Source organism: Thermobia domestica, chromosome 12, assembly GCF_964235325.1.
Source record: "Thermobia domestica chromosome 12, izTheDome1.hap1.1, whole genome shotgun sequence".
Taxonomy (NCBI): Eukaryota; Metazoa; Arthropoda; class Insecta; order Zygentoma; family Lepismatidae; genus Thermobia; species Thermobia domestica.
This window is the reverse complement of record NC_137465.1, coordinates 103335619-103349337: the sequence shown is the minus strand read 5'-3', so window position 1 is coordinate 103349337 and position 13719 is coordinate 103335619. Positions and strand designations below refer to the sequence as shown.

Genomic DNA, 13719 nt, shown 5'->3' with positions numbered 1-13719 from the left:
CATTTTTCAATTTTGTCAGGAAACGAAAAGAAAGAAAAGTGACTCCCTTATATTTCAGAATTGTTTTTCTTTAGTGGTAGATTTTTCACTCATCTGCGTTAAGTAGTGACCACTAAACAAACAAACAAACAAACAAACAAAAATTGTTCAACAATTCTGAAACATAAGGGAAACATATAGCGTATTCCAGACAAAGCTGAATAATAATAACAACAACGCAGTCCATTCAGGCCATTCTCGACTCCTTGTTTCAGGCCATTCTCGACGTGAAAGCTCGTGGCCAAAAATTTTCCTACCTGGACTTTACTTTGGGATTCACTTAAACATGTCTTAATAAATCTAACTAGCTTTTACGGTATTCCAAATTCTGTAAAAACGTTGTACAATGTTTCTCTCCTAACCGAGTCGTAAGCCTTTCTAAAATCAATAAATAGTTGATGTACCGGGGTATTGTATTCCCACTTCTTTTCGAGTATTTGGCAAGTGGTAAATATTTGGTCGATGGTTGATAGATTTCGTCTAAGTCCGCACTGATAATCCCCAATATTCTCATCTGCTTATGGGGTTAATCTTGCTAATAGAATGTTTGAAAGGATTTTATAGGATGTTGACAGAAGAGAGATGCCTCGATAATTATTACAGTCAGTTTTGTCGCCTTTCTTATGGGTTGGAGCAATGATTGATTCTTTCCACTCTCGTGGCAATTCTTCCTTGTTCCAGATAAGGAGGATGAGTTTGTGTATCTTATTCCACAATATTTTTCGCCTCCAGCTAAAATTATCTCAGCCGGAATTTCGTCTACACCCGGAGATTTGTGTTTCTTTAATTATTTCTTTATAGCGATTTCTACTTCTATTTGGTTGGGTTCTGGAATATACGGTTCTGCAGTGTGTATCTCCCTTTCTCCACGCACATTGGTTTTTGGCTGCGTGTTAAGCAAATCGTCAAAGAAATCTTTCGATCTATTTAAAATGCTATCTGTATCAGTAAGAACTGTTCCGTCAGCTTTCTTTAATATAAGTACGAGTTTGATAGCCTTTCTTAAATTTGTTGATCCCTTTATGCATATCCCGAATGTTTTTATTTTTACTATTATCTTCAAGTTCCTTAATTTTAGCTTTCAAAAAATCGCGTTTCTTTGTTTTAAAAGTTTTGGAAGTTTCCCGCCTGATGTCTACGAAATTTTATGTAGTTTATTTCATTCGGATTTTGTAGCCAACATAATTTTGCCTGTTTTCTCTTCTTTGTTACTTTAATGCATTCTTGGTCGAACCATGGTTTGTTCCTACATATTTCCGCGTGTCCCAATTTTTCTTTTGAGAGAGGATGCTTAGTAAGCAAAGAAAATAATTTAGTTGCTATAATATTTTTCTCCATAATCTTAAGGTTACATCTGTTAACTAAAGTATATATGACATGCGTCAAATTTTTATAACAATTCCTGTAATGCTATTGAGATTATCACATCATTTTATTCAAATAAGAGTATTGTTGTGTCATACATAATTGATATTCTTTCTTCATAGTTTTGGAGAAGTCGTTATTTATATTATTATAAAACAATTTTAACGTGGATCTTTGTGGATGCCTAATTAGAAACATGCCAATTATAAATATGAATGTATTCAGATTTCAGAATGTGTTCACAGCAGGTGCCTTCCATTTCAATTCAGGCAGAGCATGTACCATCACCATCTCAGATATTGTTGAAACTTTTTTTATAGCAACTAGACATGTTTTTAAGAGACCCATATTTTTTTGTTTTGTCGAAAAAAATTTTCCCGCCAAGTAATGAGCCATCAAAGACGGGGAGTACAATTTATGAATTGTAGAAGACATGGAAAATGGTCAACTTCGGAGCCTCACCGTTCGGCTATGGAGACAGGTAGAGTTATAATTCTTGTTGTGGTATGTACATAGGGATATAAATAAACTATATTTTATTATAGTTTGGTTTGCGCATGCGTATCTTTTTGTACATAAATTAACAAATGAACGTCAATTTATCTGAAAAGTCGAAGTTTGCGAATTTTTTTCGAGCACTTCCGGTTCGAATTTTAAAATTCTGTTTTCACGGTTGGTAAGACCTGATTACCCGCTTTCCGAAATAATTTTTGTATCGCTTCTGTGTGCAACTGTTTTGTCGCAAAATATTCGAGAAATTGTAAAATTTTCAAAAATCGCCATTTTTGGGCGCCATTTTCTCGAAAACACCATCTTTTAAAATTCTGAAATTTTGTCAGAGAGTTCAACTTTACATGAATAATAAACACACCAAATACCATTCTCGACCAATGCTTCATGAATTAACTGTAGCCTTTTAAAATTAGCGAAGTTTCGTTAACTTTGATGTCACAGTTAGCAACACTGGGAACAATAAAAGTGCAATGATTTGATGATGTTTGTTGTTCACATTCATTAAATGAAGAGTAAAAAGTTTCCTTGACTGTTTTTTTATTATTATTTTGATCAAGAAGGCTCTCTGAAATAGTAAAATGAGCCTCCCCCTACTCCTCCGATTTCTTAAACCAAAATACTCTGAGGTGGAAATTACGATTACGAAACACACAAATTTTAAGTATACTTGAAATGGCCATCCAATAAATTCTGATGATCTACAAAAAGCCTGAACTATTACCTCAGTGATGATTTGGAATGGTCCAGACAAAGTCTCAATTAAGTGCGATGTCATTACAGTGATCGAAAAAGGACAAAAAGTTAAAAAAAAAATCGAAACGTTTTCTTACGCGTTCCAAAGAAATTTACTGACTTTTTAAACAGAACAATCCCAACATAAGAATGGATCACTCGGAAATTGACAGTATTCGACTAAAGTGGGTCAGTCCGCAACCTGCGAGGGAAGTGTGTATGTGTGTATTGTGCAAATTTTAAGTTAGCTGCTACTGCGTTGCTACAAATCAAAGGTGCAGCCTGTATTGAAGCTGTCATGAGTGACCTATTTCCTGTAGTAGTATGATCCGTAGAAAATGACAACTGTCTTCTTCAAGAATGTGGTGAATGTCCTGGAGTGGAAGGAATAAGTGTGGAGTCTTTAATTATTGATCCTGATGAAAATGAAAGTGTTACGTATGTCATATGGGAAAACAATAATCTCGTTAAAAAAACTGTGCCACTTTCTGTTTTCGTATCGTACATTGCTGGTTTAACTGTAAGAATTGTAATTCATGACTACATCAAGAAAATCCAAAGAGAATTAATTGCTACCGAAAAGCACCGTATAAAATGTCAAGATACAAATTCTAATTTTACTTCATGTGGACTTCGCTGAAAACTGGACTGTTATTCTGCAAAGTGAAATTCAGAATTATTACCGGAATATGAAACAACTGACAGTTTTGTTGTAATAAACGACGATAAAACACATGATTCGGCTCATGTACTCATAGCCATAGACAAGATTCTAAAAATACTCGAAGAAAAGCGAAAATATGTTTTATAGAAAAAGGTTTGAATACGAGAAAATAAGTGTCTACAATTACCCAAACCGTGTCAGTTATTTCTGATGATGCAGACAGGTCCGATAAAGCAGTGCTTTTGCAGTGAAACCGGCCATGCAAGGGTTTGTGCGACGGTATTGAGGGGGGGGGGGGGTGTAAAGAATGTGGCAACGCGGCATGACCTTAGACAAATACAGATACACAGTATTAAAACCGCAGAAGAAGAAAAAATCGAAATGAAATCTTCACGTTTTACGTCCCATGCTTATGCCGGTTAGGCTAAAGGAGACGGTGATTATGAGAAATGAATGAAATGGTGGAATGCAGAAAGTGGGAAGAAACGGGATAACCCAGAGAAAACCCATGAGCACAGTGTTTGTCCACCGCAAAGCCCACACGGCGCGAACTGGGATCGAACCAGGGACCCCCAGCACCGGAAGTGAACGCTCTACCACTGAGCCACCGCGCCCCTACTAAAATCGCAGAAGAATTCGTGAGTATAGTGCAAGTATAATCTTCGGGTATTACTCTCGTTTTGTTGCGTGGAACTGAATCCGACGACATCCGGAAGAAAAAAAGGGAAAGTATGCGACCGGTAACTGGTATTCAAGGAAGTCATCTTTGGCTTTCGGGAAATCGCGAAGTTATTATGGCAGTAACGGGTCACCATTAACTAACTTCATGCTTCCCCCAAAATCGAACTTCTGCAATTCAAAGTGTAGATTTAAGAAATCTGCAAAAAGGAACTTTTGTTACATACATATATGTATGATAACCAGTGGTGCGTAGCAGAATTATTATGAATAAATCATGAATTACGTGAAGTTGAAGTGCTGTGTATGCTTCCACCAGCATTTGTGACTATCGACAATGTGCTACGCAGGGGCGGATCCAGGACGGACTTCTGGGAGGGGGGTAATACTGCTACTTAGAGCTACTTTTAAGAGCTCCAAACTCTGAGATCGGTTTTATTTATATATAAAATGAAAAGGTTTCTTTCCCCTAGATCCACTCCTGAACGAGTTGTGAGTAAGCCAACACCTATTGGAGCACCTGCACGGTTACATGCTATTAGCGAAGAAGACACCAACCAAGCAAATGATTGGTCCATGTAAAAAATAAAATAATAAAAAAAAATCAGTGAAATTCTGTTTCCGAAGACCATTTTAAGTAAGTGAACTTGAAATTTGTGTGTTTCGTAATCGTAATTTCCACCTCAGAGTATTTTGGTTTAAGAAAACGAAGGAGTAGGGGGAGGCTCATTTTACTATTTCAGAGAGCCTTCTTGATCAAAATAATATTAAAAAAAAAAACAGTCAAGGAAACTTTTTACTCTTCATTTAATGAATGTGAATCACAAACATCATCAAATCATTGCACTTTTATTGTTTCCAGTGTTGCTAACTGTGACATCAAAGATAACGAAACTTCGCTAACTTTAAAAGGCTACAGTTAATTCATGAAGCATTGGTCGAGAATGGTATTTGGTGTGTTTATTATTCATGTAAAGTTGAACTCTCTGATAAAATTTCAGAATTTTAAAAGATGGTGTTTTCGAGAAAATGGCGCCCAAAAATGGCGATTTTTGAAAATTTTACAATTTCTCGAATTTTTTTGCGACAAAACGGTTGCACACAGAAGCGATATAAAAATTGTTTCGGAAAGCGGGTAATCAGGTCTTACCAACCGTGAAAACAGAATTTTAAAATTCGAACCGGAAGTGCTCGAAAAAAATTCGCAAACTTCGACTTTTCAGATAAATTGACGTTCATTTGTTAATTTATGTACAAAAAGATACGCACGCGCAAACCAAACTATAATAAAATATAGTTTATTTATATCCCTATGTACATACCACAACAAGAATTATAACTCTACCTGTCTCCATAGCCGAACGGCGAGGCTCCGAAGTTGACCATTTTCCATGTCTTCTACAATTCATAAATTGTACTCCCCGTCTTTGATGGCCCATTACTTGGCAGGAAAATTTTTTTCGACAAAACAAAAAAATATGGGTCTCTTAAAAACATGTCTAGTTGCTATAAAAAAAGTTTCAACAATATCTGAGATGGTGATGGTACAATTTTATATTTTTTTGCCTGAGTTGAAATGGAAGGCACCAGCAGTGATTTGTAATCCTGATATGTACTACTACTTCATCTACATCGCCTAATATATAATATACTCTACAACAGGTTCACCTCAGAAATCAGATTCATCTATCGTAATATGAGTTTCATCTCCCTTCCCTAGAATAAGCCTCAAATCTGTCCACCTTCCAATGTTGAAGACAACCAATGGAGTATTTAGGATTTTGTTTCGAGGGGTTATGCCCAACACAGGAAAGGAAGTAGGCAATTGCCCACCTGAGTTAGAGAATTAAATATATTTATTTATGCATAAATTGAAGTTATAATGGTAAGAATTGCAAGCCGATAAATCCTATATGATATGATACAAAAATTTAATCTATTCATACAAGAAAAGGAAGCATGACCTTGGACTACCTAATTTCCCGGGCTAATAATTCCCCCGTTTTGATTTTCTTTAATTCAAACATTTCCTTCTTTTAAAAATAACTAAACGCTATAGCTATTTTTTCCTTTGTTATAATAACTAAAGTCCCGTCATGTTGATATCCGCGCAAATTGATGTGGAACACCAGTTTCGCTTATCAACTCTTCCTAGTTTTGGTGTTACTGATGACGGCCGACTTGAATCACAACTGACAACGGTCGATAAAGTATGGTAGGTGAAACGAAAGAAAGGAACATCAAGAAAAAGAAACAGAAAAGTAGAAAGGACGAAAGAAAGAACAAAAGGACGTAGTTCTTACATGGAATGAAATTTGACAATAAGAAAATGGAAAGTCAATGACATTCTTAGAAATAGTTAGAAGGATTATTGTTGTACGTGGAATGCGAAAAACAAAAAATTTATTTCGGAGGAGCTTGAGCCCGATAGCCCTCTAAATACGCCACTGAAGACAATTCTGCTCCCCTGATCGTCCACAGCATTATTTTTCAACTTCATAAATATTTTGACCATCGCTTATACATACACACACACACACACACACACACATATATATATATATATATATATATATATATATATATATATATATATATATATATATATAATATGGGAACGGTCTTACCCGTCCGCCCCAAATGTTGAAGACAGATTTGCGCCGACGGGTTTGAGAATGTATCGGCCATGCGCGCTGACTACGTGGGTGCTCCGGGGCTCCGGCACCCACAAATAATCTTGTGGGTGCGACGCACCCACAAGATTTTTAGTTTGGACCCGGGTTTGAACCAGTTTCTCTTGCGTTTAAGTCAGCTGTGTTACCGATTGAGCTAGAGCGGCCCAAATTTATCCTTTTAGTACCGATATATTTTACTTTATCACAGCATAGCCCTTATGACAGAGCACATAAAATATTTTAACTAAAAATACATCAACCAAATATCAAGACTTCCCTAGAAACATATAGGGCAACACGACCCACCAATGATATGCACCCACATAAATTTTGGAAAGTCGCCGCCGTTGGTATCGGCCAAGATTACCTAATGGATTAATAGAGGATGATCCAGATCGCCGAATATAATTTGGCCAGGTAATGTTGAATACAGAAAGGCAAGGTGATGGCAACATTTAAAAAGTGTGTTGCTCAGACGAAGCAAATTTTAAACTTCCTGGCACTGTTAATAAGCATACCTGTGTATATTAGCGGCAGGAAACTTCATATAACGCTTGAACAACGATTGAATCAATCTTGGCTTACAGTTTGGGCAAACCTTTCATGTAAACTGGTGATTGGGCCTATCTTTTTAAATAGAACTGTTACACATGACATGCATCTTAACATGCAATGGGCTGGCACTTTGAGAACATCAGATATTGTATTTAATTGTACCTCGTGTATCATCCTGATCGTGATCTCATATTACTATAATCACTACTAATAAAGAAAACAAGAACTCTTATATTGTATACCTATTTAGAGCTATGGAAAGCAGTATAATGATGACGCTTACTTATTACATGCAAGACGTATTCAATTGTTGGCAAGGAGCCGCGGTGGCTCAGTGGTAGAGCGTTCACCTCTGGTGCTAGAGGTCCCGGGTTCGATTCCAGCCCCCGACAACTGAACTTTGTGGTGGACAAACACCGTGTGCGTGGGTTTTCTCGTGGTTCTCCCGCTTCCTCCCACTTTCTTCATTCCACCATTTCATTCATTACTCATCATCACCGTCTCCTTTAGCCTAACCGGCATAACCGTGCGACGTAAAACTCAAAAATTTCATTTCATTTCAATTTTTTGGCAGTACTTTTTGACTGACGACGTATATTACTGAACGCCAAAGATATCACGACCACTTGTTTCTTTTATTAACCCTTTCACTGTGGAAGGCGACGGAAAAACATTTCCCTAACCTGCGAATGTCGATTATAGTCGACGTGTTAAAATTTGTCTGTATCTTGGTTTTGTCGATTGTAGTCGCCAAAGGTTTTCTGTGTGATTTCTATTGTTTATCGAAAACAATAGAACACACAAAAAAATGAACGGTACAACTTTAGCGACTACTCTCGACAAAGCCAAGATAAAGACAAACAAATTTTAACACGTCGACTATCGTCGACATTCGCATGTTAAGGAAATTTTGTTTCTGTCGACAAAAGTCGACTTCCTCTGTGAAAGGGTTAATATACATTATAATAGTGTAAACTTATAAGTTAATATAAAATAATGACTCAGTGTAACACTAGTGAAAGTTACAGTGCTTGATATTACCTTCTCTTAAGGTGTTCTGGCTTGCTCTTTCTAGCGTTCGTCTGCCTTACAGGATGGCTCTTTAAACACGTACCCTTACGTACAATGTGATCACACTTTTAACGTGACTGACGAGGAAAGGGCGTGATGTCACTCAGAGATAATTTAGTGTAGGAGTAGGTAATGGAAATAGAAAAGAACGTATCGAAGCAATTGTTTCGCAGGCGTTCGGAATCAGAAATAATGAGCCCTACAATTTTGAAGAAGTACGGCATGTCAATCAGATATTAAAGGGACGTAGCCCTTGCTCGCTGTTGCGACCAATGCAGAAGAAGTTAAATAAAGTAGAATGAAAACAGAAAAGATGAGCTGAACGGAAAATACGCCAATGTCCGCCCTCAGTCTCACCAGGCGAATGCCAGAATACTAAATCTATCAACGCCACTGCCCTTCCCGTTACCAAATGGGTATGCATCACTAGTTAGGTTAATGAAGTTATATATTTAAAAAAAAAGAAAGAAAGAAAATGTATACAGAAATTAATTATGGGCGTCGCCAGAAGTTTTCCAGGGAAGGGGTCAAAATGAAGTTGCTATATTTCTTTACACTATAAGATGCTGTCAGTATGCATGTATTAAATGTTTGAACCCACCAATATTAAGTGATTTCATTTGTACGGGTGTTTGATATCTACGATATGGCGTCCACCAAAATTAAAGTATTGTGTGTTTGTGAGGCGAATATAAATATATATTTCGGGATTAATCATGTTTAAAATGGGAACAACTGTGGGTAGCCATAACAAAAATAACCGTTTGAATACATACAAGATTGTTCTTTAACACATGTTAACGCAAAGGATATATATATATATTTGAACTTGGTTTACTCACCATTAGAAAGCAGCAAAGTGCATTCGACAAAACCAGCCTCGTAACAACTGCGCTCAAGACTCCAAATATAACTCACGCATGTTTCACAAACACTGCACTTTAATAGTTTGAACATAAAATGAACATAATCGTTTCACTTTCGTTGCCTAGCACACATGAGACAGAACGTCTTCACCGTCTACGCACATGCTATGCTCGTAAAGTTAGCTTCCAAATTGGTCTCAACAAGATTAGAAAATACCGTAGTTAACCGTAATACACCGAATGCCGTACAGTGAGTTATATACTGTTTTTCTGACATTATGAAACAGTTGTTAACAGAAGCATTAAAAAATATAACATTCACAGATAGTACCAGGAACTGTATTCAAATAAATAAATAAATAAATATGTTTAAAAAAACAACACACGTTCAGTCTGAAACAGATGAGACTGCTTTTTTAAAAATTTATTTCAATTTCTCTTTATAGAGATAAGGAAGGTAATGACAAGGTCAGTTGACGATTTAATATCCCGACATTCGCCTGCTGGAACTGAGGACGGACATTGGCGCATTTTCTGTCCAGCTCATCTTTTCTGTTTTCATTCTACTTTATTTAACTTCTCCATTGGTCGCAACAACGAGCAAAGGCTACGTCTCATCAATATCTGATTGAGAGGTCATACTTCCCCAGAACTGTAGGGACCATTATTTCTGATCCCGAACGCCTACGAAACGAATGCTTCAACACTTTCTTTTCTGTTCTCATTACCTACTCCTACATCAAATTTGGTACAATTATCTCTTAGTGACATCGCGCCCTTCCCTCGTGAGTGAATATTTTGTTCCCTACCTGCTTACGACAGGCAGGAAACGAACCATTAGGATTTGGTCTCATAGCTTTATACTGACGCACGCCTCACTGACCAAACTGGGAGGAATTTGTTCTGCTACTTTACGCAGAGAAAAGACTAACTCGTACTGTTTCAAAGACGAGAGGTTTCGCAGTAGATTTTCGATGCATTGTTAGCTTTGCAACGCTCATATACAAATTACTATGAAGGGAAGAAATAAAATACTTCTCGACATATTTTGCGAATTCGGAATTTTATAACACCTGATGTATGTTCATGTAACTTTTTTTTCATTTTTGTGTAAGCATTTAGGAAAGGAAATAATATTCCTTAACTACATTTTAAATTAATTTATTTCTACAATGTTACTGCCAAAGCTACCACGCGAAGGCACAGACAAATGTGTAAGCCTTACATTTCTAATTTAAATAACTAATTGTAAAATGTCATAAGTACAAAATGGACAATTGCCTAGTCATGTAGAGTAGATTTAAGGCATGCAACACTCACGAGGTGTTTACTAAATTGTTCCTCGAAAGACTTGCTTCTTCACGGATATATGGTTATCAAATGTTTCTTCGGCATGGGATATCAGGGTTCGATTCTCGGTGGAAACATGCATAATTCAGATTTTACGTTAAACAGCAGGTCTACACTGATGATCCAGAACATTATGACCATCTACCTAATAGTCGGTATGTTCACCTTTGGTACCGATAACAGCGACAACGTGTCTTGGCATTGAAGCAATGAGGTCGCTAGAGGGAGTTGGCACCAGATCTGCACACAGAGGTCACCTAATTCCCATACATTCCGGGAAGGGGGCGATGCGCTCTAACGGCACGTTCAATAACATCCCAGAGATGTTCGATTAGGTTCAGATCCGGCAAGTTGGGGGGCCAGCACATCAATTGGAACTTGTAAATGTGTTCCTCGAACCACTCCATCACATTCCTGGCCTTGTGACATGGCGCATTATATTGTTGAAAAATGTCACTGATGTTGGGAAACATGGTCATCATGAAGGGGTGTATGTGGTCTGCAACCAGTGTACGATACGCTTCGGCCGTCATACTGCCTTGCACGAGCTTCACTGGACCCATTGATGCCCACGTGAATGTACCCCAGAGCATAATTGGGCCACCGCCAGCTTGTCTCCGTCCCGCAGTACAGGTGTCAAGGAGCTGTTCCCCTGGAAGATGACGGATTCGCACCCTTTCATCGACATGATGAAGGAGGTATCGGGATTCATCAGACAATGCAACGCTCTGTCACTGCGCCAGGGTTCAGTGGCGATGGTCACGTATCCATTCCAGTTGTAGTTGCTGATGTCATAACATTGGCACATGGATGGATCGTAGACAGCGGATTCCCATCGTTAAAAGTGTTCGGTACACTGTGTGTTCAAACACACTTGTACTCTGCCCAGCATTAAAGTCTGATGTTAGTTCCGCTACAGTTCGCCGCCTATCCTGTTTTACCAGTTTGCTCAGCCTACGACTTCCGACATCTGTAATGAGGGGGCCGCCCAACCCCTCAACGTTTGGACTTCGTTTCACCTTGGTTTAGCTACTTGTTAAAAGCACTCACCACAGTACTCCTCGAATACCCAACAAGTCGTGCAGTTTCCGAAATGCTCATGCCGAGCCTCCGGGCATTACAATCTGCTCTCGGTCAAACTCAGATAGATCGCGCGCCTTCCCCATTCCACATACGGCCAGCAAGCTCACTGATACTACATGCACCGTATGTGTGTCTGACTAGCAGGTATTCCTCGTCAGGTGACGCTGCTATCGCCTGGACTGGTTTATATCGATAGTAGGTATTTAGTCATAATGTTCTCTGTATATCATGGTAATGAAAATGAATGGTCGAATAAATTACTGATTTGTTTTAGAAAAGATCGAAATCGAATGCATACTTGAGTTTCAATGCATAACAAAAATATTATCGTGTATGTATTTTACAAGTCAATAAATATACATTTACGAGAAACGAAATTAATTAACTTTTCACCAACACTTATTTTTTTAATTTTTATTTTTATTTATTTATTTATTTATTTATTGCATCCGTTTCAAATTACATTGTTAATAAGTATTATTTTATGGATGAATGGATTATAGGTTGGCGTCCCTTTCAGCACCGATGCTATATAAGACTCACAGTTTAACGTGGGATCCAAGCCACATAATCCCAGTCGGAGATCAAACTTAGGTTTCAGACGTCAATGACCCATAGGCCTACACTAACTATAGGCACGAAGGAGCTCAAATAGATATATTAATAAGTATGTAACCGAGTGATTTTTATAGAAACAATTGAGAAATTCCGACTAAAAAATAGAGTGAACTGTGTCGGTAACATCAATTGTTTTCGTTTTGAATAGCTTGAAATCTTTGTGCTGCCTAAAGTATTTAAAATTAAGTCAGTAATTTTGTATGTATATGCTACATATGTGATTATGCAGTGGCAAATCTCGTTATTATTTTTTCCTGCAATATTCACGTATTGCACCAGAAATGTCGCGAAGTGAAAAATTACTGGAGCCCCCAAAGTCGGGTGGAGGAGAGATTTTGCGTGGTTGGGAAAGCAATTTCGCCATCACAGCTGATGTGATTTCCCTCTTGTAGAACTCTGGAGCCATCACTGGTATAGTGTAAAGATATCAAGAAAATTTGTTGAGAAATAAATGTGCGTGTTAGTCATGGGATCACAGGCAGTTTCAGTCGCGCGCCCATAAATTTTTGTTGGGAGGGGTCCAAGCTTCTTGTTTGAGAGGAGGTGCAATACTACAAGCCACTAAATGTATGTACGGGACTTCCACCTAAATTTTCAGAAAAAAAAATATAGAACTTAATTGTTTTTATAAGAGAAAGAGTACAGATAATGTGCAAAATCAAATGTTTCATGCTACATCAATCATTTCCCTGTTAAACAAGTATAGTTTTATTGAGAATGGACAAATGTACGTTGAATTACGAAGTTTGGGGGCGTTGGATCCGTAGACCCCTGTGGCTGCACCCCTGGACAGTTTATGTTCCAGCAAACAAAAATATTGATACTTATTAACAAATGACATATATGAGAGTATTGAATTTTAGAAAGTTATGGACAATGGAAGGTAAGTTTTGGTTTCAGATGAAATTATAGAAAATTAGATTTCAATAACCAACTGTCCCACTCACTGAAACAAATACTGTAGCTGCATTGCGTTACTCCTCATAATTCCATCTAGTGGAAAGAATTCCACTATTCTTTTTCATGATCTATATATGGTAATATGTTGTAAATTGAACACACGGTCCAGCACGACAGTTGAAAATCAAATTCATAGAACATGTATTGTTAACGACATCAAGTAATGAGTAGAACTAAACCCTTGGGTTTTTTTGTTTAACTTTTTTAGTACATATTATATTGTCGTGCAATTAAATAGCTACTTTATGTATTGGACTGGATCAGAATTGTGAAGATTGTTTCTCTCCCGTTACCATAGCAACTAAATGTCAGAGTGTGCTTGTAGATTCTTCAACCTCGATTCAGTTAATTCTAATCATAGGTATGCAGAACACAAGAAGAGTGAAAAACGTCGTAGTTTCAGCTTGCATATGTGTAGTACTCACATAGATGCATGTCTTATTCATATATGCTATCAGTCTTTGAGCATATTTTGTAGGAGAAAATTTTAAAAAATAACAGAAAGTTTTATACTTACGTTACAAAATTCATCAAATATAAAAGGAACTGG

At 37.5% G+C, this 13719-nt stretch overlaps 1 protein-coding gene across 1 annotated transcript in view; it reads right to left on the bottom strand.

Moving 5' to 3' along the window:
• The window catches only part of Cpr57A (Cuticular protein 57A), a 73568-nt gene that overhangs the window by 32938 nt on the left and 26911 nt on the right, over nt 1-13719 (bottom strand). The gene's annotated exons all lie outside the window — the stretch shown is intronic.